The sequence below is a fragment of the Mobula hypostoma genome, chromosome 30, assembly GCF_963921235.1.
Source record: "Mobula hypostoma chromosome 30, sMobHyp1.1, whole genome shotgun sequence".
NCBI classification, from domain to species: domain Eukaryota; kingdom Metazoa; phylum Chordata; class Chondrichthyes; order Myliobatiformes; family Myliobatidae; genus Mobula; species Mobula hypostoma.
This window is the reverse complement of record NC_086126.1, coordinates 7,953,716-7,978,743: the sequence shown is the minus strand read 5'-3', so window position 1 is coordinate 7,978,743 and position 25,028 is coordinate 7,953,716.

Here is a 25,028-nt window from a genome sequence, read left to right as displayed (position 1 = left end):
TTCATGGCTGTCTGTGGGGAAGATGAATCTCAGGGTTGTGTAGTGAATACATACTTTGATAATAAATGTACCTTGAATGCTGAGTCTTTGAATGCTCACCTCTCTCTCTGCTACTGTAGAGCTTTTAGTTAATGTCATTTCACACGTTTCATTTGCTTGTGCATCTTGCACCGTTTACTTCACACAGTCACAAGTGTTGGGAAACATCGAGATTGACAGTGAGAACTCAGTGAGTTCAGCTGCCATCTAAGCACCAATGGGTTACTGAATTCTGCTCCTTTTAATTTAATTGCCACACACTGTGAGCTCAATAAAGCTTCTCATCAGATTCTGCCATCATCTCAGAAACAAGTAGATATTTGCAGAAGTTAGAAGAGATCCTCGAATTCTCAGCTTCTCCATCCGCCCTGCACTGTTACTCACTGTCTCAGGTGGACCATAAGACATAGGAGCAGAATTAGGCCATTTGGCCCATCGAGTCAGCTCCACCATTTCATCATGGCTGATCCATTCTTCCTCTCAGCCCCAATCCCCTGCCTTCTCTCGGAATCCCTTCAAGAACCTACCAACATCTGCCTTAAATATACGTAAAGACTTGGCCTCCACAGCCGCCTGTGGCAAAGAATTCCACAGATTCACCACTCTCTGGCTAAAGATATTCCTCCTCATCTCCATTCTAAAAGGACACCCCTCTATGCTGAGGCTGTGTCCTCTGGTCCTAGAATCTCCCACCATAGGAAACGTCCTCTCCACATCCACTCTATCAAGGCTTCTCACCATTCAATAAGTTTCAATTAGGTCACCCTCATTCTTCTGAATTCCAGTGAATAGAGTCCCAGAACATATTTGGGAGGGGAAAAAATCTAACTAAACTTCATAAGGTGACAACATCTATTTACTTCTTCCCTATTTTTCATCCCCTGAATGCAATGATACATGCTTCACCTAAGTAACTGTTCTTCATAAACAAAGTCCAGAGTGAGTCATAAGGATAGATAATAGTAATTTGTTTCTTTTTAGCTTACTGCCCATTATGCTGCTGGCATTTGGGAGGTATAAAGCGCTCCTTCCCTCCTCTAGCCTGCAGGTCACCCGTGCGGAAGATGTAGCACCCCTCCGATCAGGGTCCCAAGAAGCCATGGAAGCATGTCATATGAGCAGCCGGTGCACATCACAAGTCCTGGTTATGCAACCACTGACTCCAGGCAGACAATCTCTGAAGAGTATTGATAATAGCTGGTGGTCACCCATCTTGGAAAGGCACTGGCCCAGAAGAAGGCGATGGCAAACCACTTCTGTCGAAAAATTCGCCAAAAACAATCATGGTCATGGAAAGGCCATGATCGCCCACGGCTCATAATGATGATGAAGATGATTTTGATTATACTATCACTGCAGAATGATCCCCAATGCAGACACATTGACGAGCTTTACAGACAGTTTGACTACGTTTGATCAGAGCGAGGAAACTTTAGAAACTCGGTTTATCTTGTTCTGTTTTTCTCTCTCCCTGGATACTGTCTGAAGTTTATTTTAGTTTTACAGCACGGTAACAGGCCCTTCAAGTCCAAAGAGCATTACCTACTTACCAGCCTTCACACCGCTGGAGTTTAGGGCAGCAATGAAGGTCCACCATCTCTGGTGGCCTTCACGGCTTCCTTCATCGGGTGTCAGTAGCTTCCTCCCGGTTTTCATGACTGTCAGTCATGCAAGCCCAGGTGGAGACTCAGGAATACCGTCGCACTCAGATGTAGAAGGATTCTTCACTGCTGTTTCCGTAACAATTTTGTTTTGTCAGGGTTGAACCACCACCCCGAACCTGGAGGACTGGTGGACCACTCTTAGTCTACCCTTTGACCTGCTTGGCATGGGTGACCCTACCAAGAGCCAAAGCACAAAGCCCTGACTCCAGCCGACAGAGCTTTCTGGGTCATTGAGGCATGCCTTCAAACCCAACGATCAGGTTGTGGTCCTCTTGGAGGAGATAATCCTAAAGCTGGGGCTTTATCAGGCATTAGTATGACCAGATGGACATTATGAGCTGTTTTGGGCCCCTTATCTCAGAAAGGGTGTGCTGGCATTAGAGAGGGTCCAAAGCAGGTTCAGGACAATGATCCTGGGAATGAAAAGGTTAACATATGAATAGTGTTCGATGGCTCTGGGCCTACACACACTAGTGTTTAGAAGAATAAGCTGGTGGGGGGGGGCGCGGGGGATCTCATTGAAACCTATCCAATATCGAAAGGCCCAGAAAGAGTGGACGTGGAAATGAGGTTTCCCATATTTGGGAAGTCTGGGATCAAGGGGCACTGCCTCAGAATACAATGCCATCCCTTTGGAACAGAGATAAGAGGGAATTTCTTTAGCCAGAGGGTGATGAATCTGTGGAATTCATGGCCACAGATAGCTGTGGAAGCCAAGGCTTTGCATATGTTTAAAGCAGAGGTTCTTGAATAGTAAGGGTGTCAAAGGTTAGGTGAGAAGGCAGGAGAATGGGGTTGAGAGGGTTAGTAAATCAGCCAGAGCAGACTTGATGGGCTGAATAGCCTAATTGTGTGCTACGGTCTAATAATCAAGTCCGGAGTGAGCTGGAGAGCTAGGTGATCGAGGGGAAGAATTATGACTGCATTCAGTTCTGTCACCAAATGACCCTACTTGAGGTCTACTTTCAACCACAGAAGCCAGTTTCCATTGTCCTTTGCAACTGTGATATTTGTGTGTATAGGACAGCCCACTCTCCAGTGAGTGGAGGCCCAGAGCCATTACACGCTCCTCACGTAATAGTTCCCAGAGGTGTCAGCACATAATGCCTGCACCCACTTGCCCTACCCTTCAATCTTTCCGATGACTACCAATAATGAGCATGCTTGACTTTCCATGGCAACCAGAAAGTAAACAGACTCCTCATGACTCAGTCGGTTCATTCTGCCTGTCTCCGCCCCTCCCCACCCAATATTTTCATAACTAGCAAACAAAAATAAATCTATGTTTCCCTTTGTTTGATTTGCAGTATTAACCTGGAGACCTTGGTTAACCCGGAGAATCAGATTCTATTGTCATTCACCGGCACACAAGTGTAAAGGAGAACCGCATCAGATCTGGTTTAAAGAGAACCTCTTTAAGTTAGATGTTGGTCCATGGCCTCCACTTGTGCCAAGATGAGGCCACCCTCAGGGTGGAGGAGCAACACCTTATATTCCTTTGGGTAACCTCCAACCTGATGGCATGAATATAGATTTCTCCTACTGGTAAAAAAAACTACCCCCCCACATTCTGTTCCCCACTCTGACCTTTTATCTCTTCTCACCTGCCTATTACTTCACCCTGAGTCCCCTCCTCCTTCCCTTTCTCCTGCGGTTCACTCTCCTCTCCTATCAGATTCCTTCCTCTCCAGTCCTTGACCTTTCCCACCCACCTGGCTTCATCAATCACCTTCCGGCTAGCCTCCGTAACCCCCTCCCACCTTTTTATTCTGGCGTCTTCCCCCTTCCTTCTCAGTCCTGAAGAAGGGCCTCAGCCCGACACGTCGACTGTCGATTCAATTCCACAGATGCTACCTGACCTGCTGAGTTCCTCCGGCATTTCCTGTGTGTGTTGCTCTGGATTTCCATCACCGGCAGGCTTTCTCATGTTTATGAGTCTCTCTTTAAACCACACCTGATATTTGAGATATCCCTTTGAGGAGAGAGTCTGTCCTTAGAAGTCTTATTCAGAGATACAGCGCAGAACAGGGCCTCCCGGACTGCCTAGCTACCTACCTAATCACGGGACAACTTACAATGACCAATTAACCCTCTGACCAGTACGCCTTTGGACTGTGAGAGGAAAACCTGGGAGCATCCGGAAAAAAACCCGCTCGGTCATGTGGAGAATGTACAGACGGCGCTGGAACTGAATTCCGAACTGCGGTGCCTCGGGCTGTAATGGCGGCGTGCTAACCTCCACGTGATCATGGTCACCCCCCCCCCAACAATAACGTGTGAAAATATTCCTCTTACCATCAGCAACATATTTTGACGATTGATTTAAATTATGTATCATTTTAAAGTAATTTTTTATGAAGTCTGCATGACTCAAGCACATTTGAAATTGCTTCTGTAATACACTGAGGGTATGAGTGAGCAGGGCAATGTTAAACAAATATCACAGTAGAATGAGCAAAATGAAATCCTCATTAGAGTCCCAAAAAAAATTGCATTAACATTATTAAATTACAGGCAGCGTGAGCAAATCAAGCTACTTGTGACTGTTAATCATAAGTGCAGCAATTGTTCATTTGTAATGGTTTGACTTCATAAGAAATTAGATCTAAAGAGATTTTAGCAAACGCAGTTCAGCCTCTTGGCTAATATTTTCACATACTGAAAAGTATAACCTTCTCCTCATAAATTAAAACAAAGTGCCATTCTGAGAGTAATGCTTAGGAATAGCTAATTATAGATGTAAATTTATCTGATTAACTCTTTTTGTATCTAAATAACATAAGAAACAAGAGAAACTTTTGCAGCTTAGCACATAGGATCCATTTTTTTCTTTATCTTTGTCTTCACACAACTGGCCCAGGCGCGAGGTTGGATTGCTCTGAGCGCCGAGCTGATTTGAAGGGCTTCGGGCTGAGCGTCGAAATCTGGCGAGCGAGATCGGCTCTCGCCTCTGATCTGGGCTGGTGTTTAAATTGTCTAAACGGCGTATTGTACCTCACATGAGGACCCGGGCACCACTGCGAAGATGTACTTGAATCTTGAACCTTAGGTCTCTCTTCTTTGGCCCCTGAGCTCCCGGTGGAGCAGAGGCCATCGATGACCTGCCATCTCTAACGTCCTCTGGTCTGAGCCAGTTTCTCGAGGGTGGACCAGGAGTGTCCCCATTGCCTAATTTTGGCCTTGTCGTCTCTCCTCCACGTGTTCCTTGGACGTCCCTTTTCCCTCTTACCTTGGGGATTCCATTTCAACGCCTGCCTGGTGATGTGTGCAGGTACTGTTGCCTTTGTGCAGGTGTAAAACAATATATCCAATTATCAAAAAGGAAGAAGGGGATAAATGGACTTTCAAAAGGCCTTTTGACTGCTCTGTTGACGCCCACCTTGGTATAATCCCTCCTTTCCATTCTTTCACAATCACTTAAGTCGAGTATGATGTTGTCTCAAGTGGTTGTCCATTGGTGGGTCCTCAGGTAGCTGAAGAGGCCGAACTGTGGTCCAAATATGGAGCAGCATGGCACCATAGTGGTTAGCACAATGACTTACAGTGCAGGCGACCCGGGTTCAATTCCCGCCGCTGCCTGTAAGGAGTTTCTACGTTCACCCATGACTCCGGGTGGTCCGGTTTCCTCCAAAGGCATACCGGTTAGTAGGCTAATTGATCGTTGTAAATTGTCTGGTGATTAGGCTGGGGTTAAATTGGTGGGTTGCTGGGGGGTGGGGGGGCACAGCTCAAAGGGCCAGAAGGGCCTGCTCCGTGTATATATCTCAATAAGTTTTAAAATAAGTAAATAAAATGTTTTGGAGCAAGAGTAAGTGGTGGCTGTGATTAGTGGCTGGATCTTTTGGTTGTTCATTATACCCTGGGGAGGACCTGTGTGCCCTTTCTTAGGTAATGGCACCAAAAATGCGTATGATGCTCTCATAGTGATCTCAACAATACCCTGTATGATTGTAGTTCTGTCCTCAAAACCTCTGCAATGAAGACTAATGTGTTGTTTGCCTTTTTAATCGCTGGCTATGCCTGTATATTTGCTTTCAGGGACTGGTGTGCAAGGACAACCTGCTCCTTCATACATCAATACTTCCCAGTTTATCACCCTGTCTCTCTGTTTACCCGACTGAAGTGAATAACGTCACATTTGTCCTTATTACCCCGCATATGCCATGTGCTTACCCACTCACTCAACGTCCCATTAGCCTTGAAGCCTCTTTCGCATCCACCTCACAAATCACATTTTCACCTTCAGTTCAAGTTTGTTGCCCTCGGATTGACTGTACATCAACTGGCTGTCAGACTGGCATGACCAACTCTCTCAAGTCCCTAACCATGAAGGTCGAGAGGGGCACAAACTTGGCCGGGCATCGTGGCGCAAGCAGACACGCAGCGTGCAAGAGAATCCGCATAAGCATGGTTTTCCACAAACAATTCTGTAAACGGACGCATAGACCTCGATCCTGTTTATAAGCCAATGAGGGCAAACTTCGAGACCACAACGCAAAGAGTTCACCACGCAACCAATCAGCGACAAGACCCCTCCCTACATCACAATTGAGTTCCTGTAATGATGGCCAGTCAGCTGATTGATAAGTATATAAAGGCCAAGCATTCGGAGGACGCACTGCAAATTAACAGCCCGCTGACGATGTCTCCTCTTGTGGTAACGAAACATTTGCAAATGGATTGCCAAGATCAGAGAACAACCGAACCCAGCCAGATATACAATCAAACAAAACAACATTCCTCTAATCCATGGTGCACACAGCACATAAAACAAAATATTACTGCAAATAGGCTAATAAAATACAATTCAAATTGCATGTAGTGCACAGCACAGGTAAACAGTCCTAGTGACAAGACCTCGGTGGTGGCAGGGTATTCATTAGTCTCACAGCCTAGGGAAGAAGACCATGAGATATAGGAGCAGAATTAGGCCACTTAGCCCATCGAGTCTGCCCCGAAGAAGCTACGACCCAGTCTGGCAGTCCTAGTCCCGATGCTTCTGTACCTCCTTCCTCACGGTAGTGGGTCAAGGAGATTGTGGGATGGATGGTAGGGAAACTTTTTTCATGTTATGTTCAAACTTGAAGATTTTATAAAGGTCTCAGCCTGAAACATCGACTTGTTTGCTAATTTCCATTGATGCTACCTGACCTGCTGAGCTCCCCCAGCATTTTGTGTGTGTGTTGCTTAGAAATATCATGTTGAGTTCCTTCATCCAGCTCGTGGACTGTGAAGAGCAGAAGTCCTGTTGCTGATAATAGTCTGAAATCGTGGTAATATAAATACTTGTGCGATCCCTCGAGTCGAGTATGATGTCTTCCTGAGGGGTTGTCTATTCATGAGCCTTCAGCTGGCGGTAGAAGCCGATCCGAGATCCACATATTCTGGTGTAGTGCCGACAAGAGTAAGCGGAGTCTGAGGTTAGAGGTCGGGTCTTTTGGTTGTTCGACCTCTCCTTCTGTACCTGTGGCTTGTTCTCTGCGGCACAGCAGAGGTCATTCCCACGGAGCTCAGCTCCCTCTTGAACAGATTTCCTCCAGGTGTACCTATAGAGTGCATATCATCCCAGTTTTTAGATGTCATGCTGAATATCTTCAGGCTGATTTTGATATTATAGATTATGAAGACACGTAGTCCTCTTTTATTGTCATCTAGTAATGCATGCATTAAGAAATGATACAATATTCCTCCAGTGTGATATCCCAAAACACAGGACAGACCAAGACTGAAAAAAACTGACAAAACCACATAATTATAACATATAGTTACAACAGTGTAACAATACTATAACTTGATGAAGAAGTCCATGAGCACAGTAAAGTTCAAAGTTTCTCAAATGTCCCACATCTCACGCAGACGGGAGAAGGAAGAAAAACTCTCCCTGCCATGCCCGACCACAATCCGTCTCTGAGTCATCCGAAAACTTCGAGCCTCCGAATCAGCTCTCCGACGCCGAGTACTGAGCGCTATCTCTGTCCGAACGATCCGACCTCAATCTCGGTCGCCAGCAGCAGGCAAAGCCGGGGATTTTGAGGTCTACCCTCCGGAAGGTTCCCGACCGCGCAGTAACGACAGCAGCGAACGAGCGTTTCAGAAATTTCTCCAGATGTTCCTCTGTGCTTTCACGTCCACCTCCATCAAATCAGAATTGTCCACGGCACCTATTTAACGGATACGATATCATTTTTCACCGGAGGGCTGCGCATGCGGGGCGCGCTGCTCTCTCTCCTCCCGCCTTTGAAAACCAATATACGTACCAGGAAGTCAAAAGAAAAGCCATTTCTATTCTCCACCACCAACCATCCTTCAAAGCCTAAATAGGAAGGACGTGGGGAGGATGTTTCCGATAGTGGGGGCATCTAGGACCACAGGGCACAGCCTCAGATTGTCCCTTTAGACAGAGCTGAGGAGGAATTTCTTTAGCCAGAGAGCGGTGAATCTGTGGAATTCATTGCCAGAGATGTTGGGTTCTGGATTAGAAGGGGCGTCAGAGGTTACGGTGAGAAGGCAGGAGAATGGGATTAAGAAGGAAAATAAATCAGCCATGATAGAACGGTGGAGCAGACTCGATGGGCGGAATGGCCTAATTCTGTTCCTATGTCTTATGGTCTGCAATAAATGCGAGGCACTCATGAACTGTGTTACTGAGATCCAGACCAAAGTCCTCTGTTTCCTCACTGCCTTCTGATTGCCGGGAATCAAAATGCTCCAACTCTCCCGTCCAAAATATAAAGTCTTCCTAATCTGTATTTGTCTCCATTAAATTCTCCCGTATTTGCACAAAAACTTTCTCCAATCTCATTCATCAATACCCACCTGCAGCTAACTAGACGATATTCCTGCAAAATTGGCGAATGAGATTCTTATTTTCCTAACATTATTAATAACTGGCATGACAAATTGTTTCCTTTACCCACCCCCATCAGAATTTTCTCTTTAATCATGCTCTCGTCCCGCTTTAAGAAGCGCTATCATCAATCACTCCCCTTCCAAATTTGTCCCAGGCGGCCACATAACGCTATTACAACGGGTTCAGCTCCTGCTGCTGTCTGGAAGGAGTTTGTACGTTCGCCCCACGACTGAGTAGGTTTCCTCCAGGTGCTCTGGTTTTCTCCCATATTCCAAAGACATGGCTGTGATTGGGCTTGTGGGCTGGAAAGGGCCTGTTACCGAGCTGCATCTCTGAATTAACAAAAACAACTCAGTGAACGTTTCTGATTCAAATTTGTGCCTGTTCTGCATCAGATGAAGGTCACCCTTCTCTCACTTCTGGGATAGTTGGCCTGCCTCTGCTCAGTTTCACTCTGAGCTACTTGATCACAAGATAACGTTTCGGAGCAGAATTAGGCCATTCGGCCCGTCGTGGCTGCTCTGCCATTTCATCATGGCCGATCCATTTACCCTCTCAGCCCCGATCTCCTGCCTTCTCCCCGTATCCCTTCACGCCCTGACCAGTCAAGAATCTATCAGCTTCTGCCTTAGGTATACAAAAAAGATGGCCTCCACAGCTGCCTGTGGCGATGACTTCAAACAGATTCACCACTCTCTGGCTAAAGAAATCCCTCCGCATCTCCATTCTAAAAGGACACCCCTCTGTTTTGAGGCTGTGTCCTCTGGTCTTAGACTCTCCCGCCGCAGGAAACATCCTCTCCAGATCCACTCTGTCAAGGACTTTCACCATTCAATAGGTTCCAGTGAGGTCACTCCTCATTCTTCTGAATTCTACTGAATACAGATCCAGAGCCATCAAATGCTCTTCATATGACAAGCTGTTCAATCCTGGTATCATTTTCCTCCTTTGAACCCTCTCCAGTTTCAGCACATCCTTTCTAATGATAAGGGGCCCTAAACTACTCACGATACTCCAAGTGAGACCTCCCAGTGCTTTATAAAGTCTCAACATTACATCCTTGCTTTTATATTCTGGTCCTCTTGAAGTGAATGCTAACATCGCTTTTGGCTTCCTCACCACAGACTCGACCTGCAAATTAACCTCCAGGGAATCCTGCACAAAGTCCCTTTGCGCCTCACTTTTGTTGTATATTCTCTCTATTTAGAAAATAAGTCAACCCTGTTATTACTTCAACCAAAGTGTATGACCATACACTTCCCGACACTGGTTTCCACCTGCCGCTTCTCTGCCTGTTCTCCTAAGCTGTCTAAATTCTTCTGTATAATTCCGCTTCAATTTTTAGTCCAAGGCAGGGGCTCCCAACCTGGGGTGCACGGCATTAAAGAAAAGGTAGGGAAGGTTTAGAAAATTAACCTGGCATAATTTGCCACCCTCGTTCTCCTTCTTGCCATGTGAAAACAATAGAATATCATCAGGTTGCAACATTAGTTTACACAGAACTATTATCTCTGCTCATCCAATATGTCCAGAATTGCAATTCCATTGTGTGCGTTTCTATGTATTGATGCATATAAATACAATTCCTGGCATTTATTTACATTATTTTTACAGACAGCTGTCTATAGAGTACTGTCAGCTTTCCAGAAAGATAAACAATAGAATTGGAATTGTATAATAACGAATATAGCCTCACATAATAGCGGCAGATGTGCTGTGCACACAACGTTCCATGTGACATCCTCAGAATACCTTAATAGAAAATGAAATTGAGTTCCCCTTCTTTTTGTTCATACCAGATTCAATCAATATTTTATTGTTCTTGCTACAAATAATAAATTCAGGGCAACTGCCTTTAATTATGAAAAATAATGCTCTCCAGAGATGAGTAGCGATGAGACCTAAAAGGAACACATTTACTTCAGATACAAAAGGTAGCTCGCTGGGTCCTATATGTGGCCAACATATAGACCTCCTGGGCTGGATCTGTGTTATGGTACAGCACAATTAACATCAAGCCTTAAAACGAGAGAAAATCTGCAGATGCTAGAAATCCAAGCAATACGCACAAAATGCCGGAGGAACTCAGCAGGTCAGGCAGCATCTATGGAAAAGAGTTAACAGTTGATAACTGATCCTGACGAAGGGTCTCAGCCTGAAACGTCAACTGTTTACTCTTTTCCAAAGATGCTGCCTGGCCTGCTTGTTGATATTCATCTCATCGGGCATTTTGCCTGTTTTTAACGAGGCTGAGTTGCTAGCTTGACACTCAACCCAGCACAGATGGAAAGCGTAGCAGATGGAAAGTGCCAGCCAGATTCGAACCCAGGACCACTCACCCTGAAGTCCAGTGCTGGTGCCGCTACACCACGGGCTAGCTAACATCAAGCGTTACTCATTTGTAATTTCTTCAGCTCATCACTTGGAGAAGGCAAAAGTACTTGCCACTGTGAACTCTCACTAACAATGCTTAATCCATGGTTTCGTACATACGTTCGAATGCTGTTCATAGACTTCAGTTCAGCATTCAACACAATCATTCCTCAGAAACTGATTGGAAAGCTGAGCCTACTGGGCCTGGACACCTCCCTCTGCAACTGGATCCTAGACTTCCTGACTGGGAGACCTCAGTCAGTCCGGATTGAAAGCAGCATCTCCAACACCATCACACTGAGCATGGGGTCCCCCAGAGTTGTGTGCTCAGTCCACTGCTATTCACTCTGCTGACCCACGACTGTGCTGCAACACACAGCTCGAACCACATCATCAAGTTCGCCGATGACACGACCGTGGTGAGTCTCATCAGCAAGAATGATGAGTCAGCATACAGAGAGGAGGTGCAGCGGCTAACGGACTGGTGCAGAGCCAACAACCTGTCTCTGAATGTGAACAAAACAAAAGAGATGGTTGTTGACTTCAGGAGGACATGGAGCGACCACTCTCCACTGAACATCGATGACTCCTCCGTAGAGATCGTTAAGAGCACCAAATTTCTTGGTGTTCACCTGGTAGAGAATCTCACCTGGTCCCTCACCACCAGCTCCATAGCAAAGAAAGCCCAGCAGCATCTCTACTTTCTGCGAAGGCTGAGGAAAGTCTCACCCCCTGCCCCCATCCTCACCACATTCTACAGAGGTTGTATCGAGAGCATCCTGAGCAGCTGCATCACTGCCTGGTTCGGAAATTGTACCATCTCGGATCGCAAGACCCTGCAGCGGATAGTGAGGTCTCAGCTGAGAAGATCATCCTGGTCTCTCTTCCCGCCATTACAGACATTTACACCACACGCCACATCCACAAAGCAAAACAGTATTATGAAGGACCCCATGCACCCCTCATACAAACTCTTCTCCCTCCTGCCATCTGGAAAAAGGCACCGAAGCATTCAGGCTCTCACGACCAGACTATGTAACAGTTTCTTCCCCCAAGTCAACAGACTCGTCAATACCCGGAGCCTGGATGACACCAACCTACTGCCCTCTACTGTGCCTGTTGTCCTGTTTATTATTTATTGTAATGCCTGCACTGTTTTGTGCACTTTATGCAGTCCTGGGTAGGTCTGTAGTCTAGTGTAGTTTCTGTGTTTCTTCTTATCATAGTTCAGTGTAGTTTTTGTATTGTTTCATGTAGCACCATGGTCCTGGAAAATGCTGTCTCGTTTTCACTGTGTACTGTACCAGCAGTTATGGTCAAAATGACAATAAAAAGTGACTTAACTTGACTTGACTCTTCAGTACAGGGGTTCCCAACCTGGGGTCCACAGTCCCTTCAGTTAATGGTAGGGGTCCATGGCATAAAAAAGGTTGGGAACCCCTGATTTAAAAGAACATCCCTTTAGAACAGGGATGAGGAGGAACTCCTTTAGCCAGAGGATGGTGAATCTGTGGAATTCATTGCACAGACAGCTGTGGAGGCCAAGTCACTGGGCATATTTAAAGTGGAGGTTGATACTGTATGTTCTAGATTAGTAAGGGCGTCAAAGGTTACAGGGAGAAGGCGGGAGAATGGGGTTGAGAAGGATAATAAATCAGCCCTGATGGAATGGCAGAGCAGACTTGATGGGCCGAGTGGCTGAATTCTGCTCCTATGTCTTATGGTCTTTTGGCTTCACTTTGAATCATTGATAATCATGAAATCCTTGCCATTTCCAATCTGAAACCTTCTCCATCACACGATACTGCCTTCCTTCTTCTGTGCCTCGTGCGAACTCAATATTCAATAATTCCGATCACTTCCATATTGAGACTGCAACGGGAAATAGTTTTGCAGAAGTCATATGGAGCCCTGCCTGTTTTATTCCTCGGGTACATACCAAGGAAAAAACTGGATTGCATCATGAAGCAATTGATCTTCCCCAAAGTTATGGCTGTCAGTTGGAAGAACCCCACATACACACACAAAAAAAAATCCCAGCATGTGCCTTAAACTGTACATGAATATTTTAGGCCAACAATAGTTAAAATATGAAACTGCAAAGAAACTCAGCAGGAGTTCTGCTCTCCCACTGCAACTTCAGAGGGACAGTGATAGATCTGCAGAGGAACTGACCATTCTGAAATGTTTCTCAGAAGGCTGTTCTACCAATTGGGAAAATCCTTGTGGGAAGTTCCATAATAAAACCATTTTTTTCCATAATTTTACATGAAAAATTAACAAGATTGCAGTTGTAAGGTTATCATTATTTAATTCTTCTCCAAGCACAAATGCAACAAAATCGAAGAGACTTGCCAGCACTCGGTTTAGTCTTCTCCTTCATATCACTTTGAGAAGCACAATCTGTCATTCTTGCTGGCCATAAATGTCACTTCCAACGTTCTCCTAATATTCATTGTCTTGTATCAATGAGGCACACAGCTACTAAAATAAATACTAAGAACAACATGCAGAAGCTTTTTGGGGCACCTGGTTCAATTGAAAAGCAAATCCAAAATTTCCAAGTGCATATTAATCCACATACCTGTGTTTTCGAAAAGTTATTGTTGCAGCATAAGGCTTAATTAATGCAGAATTCTTTTTGCTCCACCTTCAAGTAAAATCATTTGTGTGGTCTTAAGCAGTCTTTGTCACAGCTTTGAAATAGTGTTACTGAAAGTGGAGGGGAATCACACCAAATACACCAAAATACGTTTTGGCTGCTGAGGGTCAGGTAGGGACATCAGGAGCTCCCACCCTGAAGAGTTATTTACCAGCCTGTTGCAATGGGATATCAAAATCATCACATGAGGGTTGGTGGACTGGTATGAGATCACCAGCGTAAGTCTGTTCGTGGAATAGACCAACGATTGTGGCCTTTAGGACGGTGCAGATAAACCATCCCCCTCTGTGCATAGATGGCTCCTCCGTAGACAGAGTTCAGTGCACCAAGTTCCTGGGAGTTCACATCATGGATGACCTAATCTGGTCCCTTGATATCACCTCCTTGAATAAGAAGATACAGCAATGCCTCCCCTTCTTGAGGAGATTGAGGAAAGCGAGGCTCCCCTCCCCCCACCACCCACCTGAAGTGAGCACCGCAGAGAGCGTCCTGACAAGCTCCATCTCCATCTGGTATGGGAGAAGCCGAGCATGGGACGGGAAACCCCAACAAAGGGCTGTGAGAACGGCCGAGAGGATCATAGGGGTCTCCCTACCATCCATCGGGGACATTTATCAGGAGCGCTGCATACGCAGGGCCCTTAGTATTATCAAGGATCTCGCCCATCCATCCAGCATCCTCTTTGACTTTCTACCATCAGGCAGGAGACTTCGATGCATAAAGACAAGAACGGCCAGGATGGGAAACAGTTTCTTCCCTCAGGCCATTAGGCTTCTGAACTCCCTGCCACATTGCATTCAAGATGTCACCGGTTACTTTGTTCTGTACCTGACAATATTTAATTTTTGTCCTTTACTTTGTTTATCTGTGCGTAATTCATTTGTAGATTTAACTCTTACTTTCCTAAATTACCGTGTGTTATGTGTACGACTGTGTTTTACACCCTGGTCCAGAGAAACGTTGTCTCTTTTGACAGTATGCATGTATATAGTTAAATGACAATAAACTTGCCTTGACTTGACACAACATATCTGAGAATAACTTTAAAGGACCAAATTAAGAAAAGCCTGCATGTCTGCACTAATTTTCTTTTTTCTCGTGTTTCCACATAGATGGTTGTATTTACAGCGACGTTTCTATAATTAGTACGCCAGCTATTGGCGTCACGAATGGGAAGTACCACATGCAGTTTCTTCGGAGGAAAGGAACCAACGGGGAGAGTATGAAGCTGGCAAGATTGTACAAGAGATGCAAGAGATGCTCTGCACCCAGTCACTGACATCCGCAGATCTACATGTGCAAGGTCAAGCATATGTTCCTCGCCTTAGCAAATGATCATTGATTTAGGGGCCTCTATACTTAAAAGGGGTTTATCAAAAGCGCTTACAATTCTGATCTCTCTGTTTCCTCAGAAACCCAAATTCTTCTAAGTTCAAAGTACATTTGTTATCAAAGTACAGTATGTGTGCATTATCCAACCTGGAGATTGGTCTCCTTACAGGCAGCCACAAAACAAGAAACCCAAAAGAACCCATTAAAAAAAAGACCAACAAACAACCAATGTGCAAAAAAAACACACACATCGTGCGAGCACTAAAAGCAAGCAACAGCATTCCGAACGAAAGTGATTCCGTAGGCACGAGGCCTGGAGAAGCCAGAAGAGGCCCACAGCCTTGGCCCGTCACACAGCAGAGCAAAACATCAAGGAGCTCGCAGATACAAAGGCCCGGAGCAGGCCCACAGCCTCAGCCTTGGCGCAGTGTCCACCTACGGCTCGGCGCTTGGAGTGATCCAGCCTTGCAAACATTGCGGAGCAGCGAGTAGAACCGGCCCAGCCTTCACCTCCTGATGGAATGGCTCCAATACGAACGTGCAGTTGAAGTTCAAAATAAACTTATTATCAAAGTACATATATGTCACCATATACAACACTGGGAATCAACTTCCAGCAGGCATTCACAGTAAATACGAAAGAGTCAATGAAAAACTATACACAAACACTGGCAATAAATGTGCAAAAGAAGACAAACTGTGCAACTAAAAATTAGATAGATAAATATTACTGAGCACATGAGTTATAGAGTCCTTGAAAGTGAGACAATAGGTTGTGGAATCAGTTCAGTGTTGAGGTAAGTGAAGTTATCCACGCTAGTTCAGAAGCTTCCCGTTTAAGATGGTGCTACCAAGGGCATGTAACAGCTTACTGGTAGATTTAAAGGCAAGAGATTCGACTCAAAACATCTTTTCTGAAGTAAATTGAGGTGGACTATCACCACAGACGGTGGGGAGGCAGCCAGAGACGAGGCTGGTTCAGGGGCTGCACCGTGCTGGGGCACTGCGAGATGCAACGCGTTGGAGCCGGGGTCACGGACGGAGCTCGTGTCGCTGCCAGAGACGGAGTGAGCGATCCGGAGAGGAGTCGATGCTGAAGAGTTCCGACACCCGTCCACCTAACCCGGGTGCGAGATTGGGTCACTCCAAGTGCCGAGCCGACGTGGTGAGATTGAGAACGGCTTCGGGCTGGGCGGCCCAGGCGTATCGGGGCACCATGTTCATTCTTTCCGGCAAGGTTGTGAACTGATCCGGGTGTTCTGCATTTTAGAATGATGATTTGGGACCGAGGCTTTGGCCCTACACCGGCTGCTCCAGAGCGGATCTGGGGCTCAGTCTGGTTCGGGATACTGTTGGCTTGCTTCCATTGCTTGCATGATTTGTGTTTATTTTTTCCCTCCCTTGCTCTGCGGGAATGGTTTTTGGTCTTTTTCTTTTTTTAAAATTGAGTTATTCTGGTTTCTTGTTTTGTGGCTGCTTGTAAGCAGACAAATCTCAAGGTGTATAATTTATACATTTTTGATAATAAATATGGTTTGGATTTTTATGGTTGAAAGGGTAATAACTGTTCCTGAACCTGGTGGTGTGGGACCTAAGGCTCCTGTTCCCGACTTCCTGATGGCAGCAGTGAGAACAGAGCATGTTGAAAATAATTTTTAAAATGCTTGTTTCAGCTCATACTGTAAGACTCGAATATTGATAACAGAAAGTTACTTTTTAGCTCAGTCCTGATTCACTTAAAATGAACACCACAGGTTGTTAGGATGCTTGCTGCTGAGAATCTGCCTGGTCTTTAAGCAGGCTTGATCTTCAAGGATGTCAACGTGGAGTGCTGCATACAGCCAATCTTTTTTTCCAATCAGCTCACATTTTACCTCATCTGATTCAGCAACCATTAAATAGGAGTCAACTGCTCGGTTGCTATGTCACTAGCCTTCAAACTCCTGACTGCATATTAGTTTCATCGTTTCTTTGTTCCCGGCCTTGGCTGTGCTGTGCTCTGTGAACCACACCATATGTCCAAAGCTATTAAATTCTTTCATCTTTGCCTTTCTCCTGATGCCACCAAACTTCAGTTTCAATCAAGCACAAGAGGCTTGACATCTGAGTACTGACCTTCCCATATGCGTTTGCACCTTCACTGTATGAGAGGCTGGCTTTCAATCACAACAAGAGCTAGTGTCCATTATCAGAGACCCTCACCACCCAGGCCGCGCTCTCTTCTCGCTGCTACCATCAGATAGGAGGTACAGGAGCCTCAGGAACTCGCACCACCAGGTTCAGAAACAGTTACCACCCCTCAACCATCAGGCTGATGAACAAAAGGGGAGATAACTACATTCAATTGCCTCGTCATTGAAATGTTTCCACAACCAATGATCTCACTTCTAAGAGAAAATCTGCAGGTGCTGGAAATCCAAAGCAACACACGCACAAAATGCTGGAGGAACTCAGCAGGCCAGGCAGCATCTATGGAAAAAAAAGTCGACATTTCAGGCCGAGACCCTTTTTCAGGACATGATTATCATGAGCCCTGCTGAAGAGTCTTGGCTCGAAACGTCAACTATACTCTTTTCCATAGATACTGCCTGGCACGCTGAAGTTCCTCCAGCACTTTCTCTGTGTGCTTGGATCTCAGTTTAAAGACTCTTTATCTCATGTTCTCGTTATTTATTGCTATTTAATTATATTTGCATTTGCACAGTTTGTTGCCTTCCACACTCTGGTTGATCTTTCACTGATCCTGCTTACAGTTACTATTCTATAGATTTGTGCAGTACGCCCACAGGACAATGAAGCTCAGAGTTGTATATGGTGACATATATGTACTTCGATGATAAATTTTACTTTGAACCTTTAACATTCTTTAAAATGTTCCAGCTTGCTTCATTAACCTACTGTCTATTACAAACTGAGGGCCACTATTCTTCCACCATGGTGGGGGCTGCCAGTATCTAGCATCTCTACTCTCCCAAATTTCTCTGGGCCAGGTTTCTCTTTGCTATTAATTTGTTTACACCATGAGAGAGATTTGCATTGTAAAATTTGAGAAGCGCAGTCAACACAAGTAAATGATGCAGAGCGTGCCAGCATAAATTCCACATCCATAATCTAGTACACACATGTGCTCTGTTTTCAGCCAACATCCGCACACATCTTTCAACAGGGATCACTTCGTAGCAGTCAAGAGCTGGAGCCTAAACGATTTTTGTTTCACTCCCTCAGTTATCAGCTTGTGAACGTAATTATGAAAAATCAATGGCCTCTCTCACTGAGATTACTAACTCACATGAGGCTGTAACTGAATCGAAGATCTGCATGTCTTATTAGAAATACAATGAGCAATTTTTGTACTAAGTGATACTATTATTTTAGATTTGTACACTCCTCACATTAGGAAAACCAGCTTCCATTCTATGGACTCCGTCTACACTTCTCAAAAGTTCAAAGTTCCAAGGAATTTTTATTATCAGAGTACATTCATGTCACCACATACAACCCTGAGATTAATTTTCCTGCAGGTATACTCGGCAAATCTATAGAATAGTAACTCTAACAGGATCAATGAAAGATCAACCAGAGTGCAGAAGACAACAAAATGTGCAAATGCAAATATAAATAAATAGCAATAAGTAACGAGAATGTGAAATAATGAGATAAAGAGTCCATAAGACTATAAGACATAGGAGCAGAATTAGGCCAGTCAGCCCATCAAGTCTGCTCCGCCATTCCATCATGGCTGATCCCAGATCCTACTCAACCCCTTACACCTGCCTTCTCGCCATATCCTTTGATGCCCTGACCAATCAGGAAACTATCAACTTCCACCTTAAATATACCCACAGACTTGGCCTCCACCGCAGTCTGTGGCAGAGCATTCCACAGATTCACTACTCTCTAGCTTAAAAAATTCCTCCTTACCTCTGTTCTAAAAGGTCGCCCCTCAATTTTGAGGCTGTGCCCTCTAGTTCTTCATACCCCCATAGGAAATATCCTCTCCACATCCACCCAATCTTGGTCCTTCCAACATTTGGTAGGTATGTCTTTAAGGTGGGTTCTTAAAGTGAGATCACTGGTTGTGGGAACATCTCAATGGATGGTCAAGTGAGTGTAGCTATCCTCTTTTGTTCAACAGCCTGATGGTTGAGGGGTAGTAACTGTTCCTGAACCTGGTGGTGTGAGTCCTGAGGCTTTTGTACCATCTACCTGATGGCAGCAGTGAGAAGAGAGCATGGCCTGTGTGGTAGGAATCTCATATAATGAATGCTGCTTTCCTACGACAGAGTTTCATGTAGGGAGGGCTTTACCCATGATGTACTGGGCCGAACCCATTACCTTTCATAGGATTTTCCATTCAAAGGCATTGGTGTTTCCATACCAACCAGTCAGTACACTCTCCACTGCACATCTCAGAAGTTTGTCAAAGTTTCTGATGTCATGCCGAATCTCTGCTGTCTTGTTAAAGCACTGAACATAATAAAAGGCTCCTTCAACTATAGACATCTACTGTTTCTCCCCTCCCATCAGGCATAGAATGCAAAACCAGAAAAGCACATACTACCTGACTCAAGGACAGCTTCTATCCTGCTGTTATAAAACTATTGAATGGACCTCTTGGAAGATAAGATGGACTCTTGACCTCACAATTTACCTCCTTGTGGCTCTTGCTCTCTATTGTCTGCCTGCTCTGCTCGTTCTGCGTAACACTTGTTTTTCCCTTGTACAACTGCGAGGTACAACCACTGTGCCTGGGTACACACGACAATAATAAGATGCCTACATTGGACTTGTGCGGCGGGTCCCTACCGAAGGAGGCATAAGGCACTCCTTCCCCCTGCTAGCCTGCAGGTCACCTGTGTCACACCTGCTTAGCCCCCCCAGATTCTGACCCTGTGGTGAACTCACAGTCCCCTGGGAAGACAACATCGATGAAGCCCATGAGTGCAAGTTAACCAAATATGCAGAATTAAGATCAGAGTGCAGAGACAGAGGGTGGAAGGTCTCATGCTATCCATTCGAAGTAGGCTGCCGTGGGTTTATTGCGTTCACTTTCCAGAAGTGGCTGCGTGACCTTGGCTTCACTAGAAGAGAGATCAAGTCAACCAGCAGGGCTGTAGCTAAGGCAGCAGAGAAAGGATCAGCATGGGTGTGGACCAAGTATATCCAGAGGGGCAGATAGTCAGACAGTGTATACATATCTTGCAAACCCTTCAGTAGTTGCATAGACATCTGAAGAGCAGACTATCTGTTGGATGGAAGTGACCAACAACTCAGATAGAGGCAGATGCCAAGTTTTTAAGCTCACCAGTGGGAGGTGGTGCTTTAGCACTGCTGGCCCACCACCTCGAGGGAGTCTTGATCATAAGTGGGCCGAAACTCCTGAAGACAGGTGATCCGGGGTCACGTGAAGCCATGGCAGTAGGTGGTAGAAGGTCGTACAAGGGGCCGGTGCAGATCACAAGTCCTGGTTATGTGACCACTGACACCAGGCAGACAATGTATGAAGACCAGCAAGCAGAAAATGCTGGGGGAACTCAGCAGTCCAGGCAGCATCTATGGAAAAGAGTAAACAGTCGATGTTTCGGGCCGAGATGCTTCCTCAGGAATTTGCAGATTTTCTCGTGGTTGTGAGTCTCTGAGGAGTATTAATAATGGTTGGGGGGGGGGTCACCCGTCTTGCCCAGAAGAAGGCAATGGCAAACCACTTCTGTAGGAAAATGAGCCAAGAACAATCATGGTCATGGAAAGACCATGACCGCCCACGTCATACAACACAGCACATAACAAACCAACGAACACTGGACTTTTGTTTATTGACTACAGCTCCACCTTCAGTACTGTCACTCCATGCAAACTCATCCCCAAACTCCAGACCCAGGGAGTCAACACCTCCCTCTGCAAATGGCCCTCAATTTCTTGACCAACAGACTGCAATCTGCAAGGAGAGGCAGCAACACCTCTGGTACGATTATTCTAAACACCAGTGCTCCACAAGAGTGCGTCCTTGGCCCGCTACTCCGCTCCCTGTACACTCGTGACTGCATGGCCGGATTCTGCGCTAACTCCACCTACAAGTTCGCAGCAGTGGGCCATATCTCACGTAATGATGAGTTGGAGTACAGGAAGGAGACCGCGAGCTCGGTAACATGGTGTCGTGACAGCAACCTTTCCCTCAATGACAACAAAAAAAAAATGAGCTGGTGGAAATAATTCGGAAAGTTTGTAGCTTGTGTGGTCCATTGTTGGGCTGAGTTGTCTACAGATCTTGGCAATTTACTTGCCAACGTTCCATCACCGTGAAAGGAGACATCATCAGTGCGCTGTTGATTGTGGTGTGTCCTCTGAATGCTTGGCCTTTATTTACTCATTTGGTAGAATATACTCCCATTTCCTTTCAACTTCACATTTTATCTACATAATACTCTACCTATGATACGCCCATCCATTCATATCCTTAAAGGCTCCCTGCATTCTCCTCACCACTGCCCACCAGTTTTGTTTCATCAGCAAACTTAGATGTTACATTTTCCACATCCAATTCAACCACATAGACTGTGAATTGGGGACTCAGCACTAATCCCTGTGGCACGTCTCAAATCAAAAAAGACCCACCACCAAGCCTGAGACAGCCACCCTAATCTTTGTTTTCTGTCTCCTAACCAATTGTCCCACTGCGCTGTGTTAACCCAATTCCGTCAGTCTGGTTTTGTTTAGTAATATCCTGGTTGCAGTCTGTCCTTGGACTTCTGGAAGTCCAAACATGCTGCACACACTGGCTTCTTCATCTATCCTGCCGATCACGAAAGGAAGAGCCGAGGAAATCGTCGAGGTGAGCGGGTGCTCAGCGCCGTAGACCTGCCTCTCACTCACTGCTGCCGAAGGAAGATGTCTGCATGTGACGGTCTTTCTCTCTCTTCCTCTCGCTCGCTGCTCCAGAAGGAAGGTCCCTGCATTCTCTTAATGGTCTCTCTCTCTCCCCCAATGCTGCTGGAGTTCTGAGTTTTGTGCAAAGTTTAATCAATGCAGTTTGTGGATTGGGCTCTGTAGTTCACGTTACGATCTGTTTCCGGCTCCTGGTCGCTCCTTGTATTGCTGCTATTATGGGCGGTTTTGGATCGGGGCGACCTGCAGACACCAAGCGCTGAGCTGAACTGAACATGCCTGGACTCTTTCGATTGTGTGTTTTATATTCTGTGTTTCTCACTCATTTTTCTTGTTGCAGTTTGCACGATTTTGCGCCGGAGGAATTGATGTTTTTCTTTGAATGGTTTCCATGGTTTTTCTTTGTTTCGTGGCTGTCTGTGGGGAAGACGATTCTCAGGGTTGTATACTGCATACACATTTTGATAATAAATATACTTTGAATCCTTGCAAAAACAGATCTGCAAGACTGGCTTCTGTTTCATAAATTTACGTCAACGCTGCCTAGTCTGATTTTCGAAATGATTAATGAACACATCCATAGTAAAACGTACCAAATGTTTCCCCTATTACTATTAAAAGACTAACTCTTATTAGTTAGAGTTAGTCTGGAGTTTTACAACAGCTGAACAGTTAGATTCTACAGAGAGTCAAGAATCAACAGAGGAACAATAGAATTAGATTCAGGTGGACAGATTTTGTTATGATAGAGCAAGTATAGTCACAAAAGTAGAAATCAAGTGTATTGACTAACATGGAAAACTGTCTGAAACATACAGTACTGTGCAAAAGTCTTAGGCACATATATATAGCTTGGGTGCCTAATAAGACTTTTGGACAGTACTGTATTTGTCAACGTAGAGCGGAGAGTGAGCTTGTAAATCTAGTGGGAGAAAAGGACGTTCAGAATGGGGAGGGTGGAGCACCGCGGGAGGGGTGTGGGACAGGTGGCAGAGAAGGAGTGCCAGGGGCTGGGGGGGGCGAGCAGTTGGTATAGACACACCCATCCCTGAGACACCAGGCAAGGTAATTCGATTCCAAACAATTGGTTTATTGATCATTACAGAGTGTCTTTGTGGGGCTTCCTGCTCCCTCCCCTCTCCCAAAGATGATTCCCCTCTCCCCACCCTCTTCCCATTCTCAGTCCACAATAGAGACCCCTGTCAGAATCAGGTAGGTCATGATTTTTTTAATGTGACAGCAGTATAGTGCGATACATAAAATTACAACAGTACTGTGCATATAAATGCATAAAATTACTACTGAACTGTGCACCCTAGCTCTACATACTATATATATATATATGTGTGCGTGTGTATGTGTGTGTGTATGCAGGAGACTTTTACACAGTACTGTAGTTGAGATGGAAAGATTACACAATAACCCCAAATATGCTCTTATTGCAGAGGTAGGCAATCTTTTTTAATGCCATGGAGCCCTACCATTAACCAGAGGGCGTGTGGACCCCAGGTTGGGAACCCCTGTCTTTTTGGACTACAGATGAAAAAGGAGCCGAATGCATTGAAGACTATGGATAAAAGTGAAGCATAAAAGAATTCAAGAGAAAAGATAAGAATTGGAGGATACAGTAAAGTGGAGTACAGTGAGCTAGGCAAGGGTCTTAACAGAGTTAATGAAATTTTTAAACGTAATAATTTAAGTGAAAAAGTTTATGAAAGTGAGAAGCCTTCAGTGGCTGGGTGATGGACAACGAGAACTCAGTACTGGACAAAAATCAGGCGCCCACGTTTTGAAGACTCTGAAGAACAACAGAAAGAGCTGCAAAACCACAGAAATACTTTTGCAATGGAAGGAAACTATTTAGCTCCTGGCCCCAGATATAGAGTAATCGAGCTAAGCCCACTCCCCATCCTTTCCCCGTATACCTACAAGTTCCTTTTACAAACAAACCAATTGCTGAGGAGATTTTCTGAAATTAAATGTAGTCATACAGTACAGATTGATTCCTGGGATGGCAGGACTTTCATATGATGAAAGACTGGATCGACTAGACTTGTACTCTCTGGAATTTAGAAGATTGAGGGGGGGATCTGATTGAAACGTATAAAATTCTAAAGGGATTGGACGCGCCAGATGCAGGAAGATTGTTCCCGATGTTGGGGAAGTCCAGAACGAGGGGTCACAGTTTAAGGATAGAGGGGAAGCCTTTTAGGATCGAGATGAGGAAAAACTTCACACAGAGAGTGGTGAATCTGTGGAATTCTCTGCCGCAGGAAACAGTTGAGGCCAGCTCATTGGCTATATTTAGGAGGGAGTTAGATATGGCCCTTGTGGCTAAAGGGATCAGGGGGCATGGAGAGAAGGCAGGTACAGGGTTCTGAGTTGGATAATCAGCCATGATCATACTGAATGGCGGTGCAGGCTTGAAGGGCTGAATGGCCTACTCCTGCACCTATTTTCTATGTTTCTATGTTAACAGCACAAAGATGGACCTCTCGGTCCATCTGCTCCATGCTGACCCTATCCCTCCAAAGCCCTCCCGTCCATGTCGTACTGATCCAAACTTCTTTTAAATGTTGCAATGGAACCTGCATCTACCATTTTCGCTGGCAGCTCCTTCCACAGTCTAAGTGAAGCAGATTCCCCTTAAATATTTCACCAATCACCCTAAATCTATGACCTCTAGTTCTAGCCTCACCCAACCTGAGGAGAATATCTAGAAGTGATGAATGTATGCAAGTGAACTTAAACTGCAAGAGGTACGATGCAGAGACAAAGAAAAAGCAGCAACAAGGTGAGGAATGTGACCATTAATTGTTGGGGAAGCACTGAAAAGACATTCCGTTTGAAAGCTGAATGATGTTTGGAAGAGATACAAGATCTTCACAAAGAGATTTACTGAAGTTATTGGATGCCAAAAAAGGCTAAGAAAGATAACTGAGTCCTAGTCTTGCTCTAAAAACATCCTGCCTCTTTGTAATTCCAACCTTTTCCACCTTCAAAAGTATTTCCTAAGTTGCTCATTTCAGGCAAACTTTCCGTCAGGTCAATTTTTACTTTCACGTCCAAATTGACTTGCATACTTGGTACCTATTCCCATTTATAAAACAACCTGCTGCAAAGCATCTTGTGTTTTTAGACCATAGACCATAAGACAAAGGCGCAGAATTAGGCCATTCAGCCCATCAAATCTGCTCATAACTGATTTCAAAGTTCAAAACCTCAA